Source organism: Neovison vison, chromosome 6 (assembly GCF_020171115.1).
Source record: "Neovison vison isolate M4711 chromosome 6, ASM_NN_V1, whole genome shotgun sequence".
Lineage (NCBI taxonomy): Eukaryota > Metazoa > Chordata > Mammalia > Carnivora > Mustelidae > Neogale > Neogale vison.
In genome coordinates, this window is record NC_058096.1 from 167,950,898 (window position 1) to 167,952,997 (window position 2,100).

Sequence of the window (2,100 nt, forward strand, 5' to 3'; positions counted from 1 at the left end):
TCTTATCCACAATCTTTCCATTTATTTAGGTCATATTTAATTTTTTTTGTACAATTTAAATTTTCTGTGTACAAGTTCTACACATCTGTTCTTAGATTTACTCCTAGGTAGTCTGTGTATCTTTTTTCCCTTGATATTACAAAGGTATCTTTAAAAAACCAATGCTTTGGGGGCATCTGGGTGGTTCAGTCAGTTAAACTTCTGCCTTCAATTATTTCCTGGCCTTTTGGCTAAGATCAAGTGTAGCATCCGTTCTTATTAGTTTAATACCTGATATGTCCTATCTCCAAGGACAATATAGTAAATCCAAGGATTTTTGGAGCAGGGAGACAGAATAGGAGCTCACTCCATCTACTTCATGCATCTACCTGGTTTTGTAGTACTTCCTGGAATGGTTCACCCCCTCAGGGGACAATACCAAGTTTCTAAAATCAGTTTGAGGGGTGCCTGGCTGCCCCAGTTGTTAAGCATCTGCCTTTGGCTCAGGTCCTGGGATCAAGCCTCGCATCAGGCTCCCTGTTCAGTGGGGAGCCTGCTTCTCCCTCTCCCACTCCCCCTGCTTGTATTCCCTGTAACTCTTTTCATTGTAACTCTGTCTGTCAAATAAATAAATAAACTCTCTCTCTCTAAAAAAAAAGTCTGCCTTCAGCTCATGTCATGATCCCAGGGTCCTTGCTCCTTGCTCAGTGGGTAGGTTGCTTCTCTCTCTCCTTTCTGCTGCCCCTACTTATGTGCACTCTTGGTCTCGGACAAATAAATAAATAAAATCTTTAAAAAAATAATGCTTTGAAGTTTTTTTTTGGCACATAAACTACAATTGCCTTTCATATGTTTATCTTATAGTCAGTCACCTTGCTAAGCTTTTCCATTGTGCTTACTAATTTTTCTCTAAGCTCTTTGCATTCCTATTAGTCAAGGATTAATATTAGTCTAATTCTAGGCATTTGGGGCCTGAAAGGTGGGAAGGAGCCAAATCTGATATCAATTTAAGTAAAATGTTGTTTGTTTTCTGATAGTATCACTCTGAACCTTAGACACAGTCAGCCATGCAATGATATGGTCTGTGCTATGAAACCTTCATCTCTATTGGTTCTCATATTGATCATGGGCTTAGATACAATTCAAAAGGTACAAAGGCTGTCTTCACCACGGTTGGAGATGGACCCCACCCACAGGAAGCTGAACAGGAAAGGGTGAAACTTTAGTGGCCTTGGGTTTCTCCCAGTTAAAATTTCAGGGGGACAGTTAATGGTGTGAAACAGGAAGTGTCATGACACCAAGCACTAGGGGATTCATTTACAGCTAGCAATAAGTGGTAAAAGACTCCTCTTCATAGCTCTTAAAGACACCTAAAGGTGCAGAGATTTCAGGGGCCATTGACCACAACCATGGGTGATTCTGAATGAGGACATCATTCTCCACTCCTCAAGCTAAGCCCCAGAATGTCTGAATCTAGCATCAGGGCCTTTACGGAGGAAGCGGATGGGGCTACTGCCTTGCATAACTCCAGAACATTCTATCATCTTTGCATTCCAGAATTAGCATTTGTTGGACACTTGCTCTCTGCCCAGCTCTGTTCTTACTTAATCCTCCCCACAACCCACCATGTTGTTCTTATCTCTCTTTGTGTGGTAAAGAAACTGGGGTATGAAGAGATGGAAGAACAGGGTCAAAGTCACCCAGTTCATAGGTGATAGAGAGATGCAGATTCCAGGATCTTTGCTCTCAACTGTTACATCATCTAGTCCTTTCCAGTCTGGAACAGAGAGCCTGAACAGTATGTGCTCCAGTTAAAAGAAAGAGAAAATCTGCTCTGATTCCCTCAGCATTTCCAGGTTTTGGCTGCTTTTACTGATCAGTCCTTCCAATAAATCACTTTAAATTCTACTATTTATTTATTTATTTACTATTTATTTATCATGGTTTTGCCTATGCTCTCTCCAAGGGAATTCTATGACCTTGGTCAAGATGTTATTATATATGGAAGCTTAAGGTCAGGGATGGAATTCCTTTGTATCTTTGTAGCCCTACAGAGGGCTTAGCATCTGGTTGAGGCTGGGAGTATTTATTGGAAGAATGAATGACTAATTCTCACAGGAA

General features: G+C 41.0%; 1 non-coding gene across 1 annotated transcript; it reads left to right on the forward strand.

Moving 5' to 3' along the window:
- The first annotated feature begins 210 nt into the window (after nt 1-210).
- Nucleotides 211-405, forward strand: LOC122910848. Its single transcript, XR_006385282.1, has one exon. It is a non-coding gene; the product is annotated as a U2 spliceosomal RNA (small nuclear RNA).
- Nucleotides 406-2,100: the final 1,695 nt, after the last annotated feature.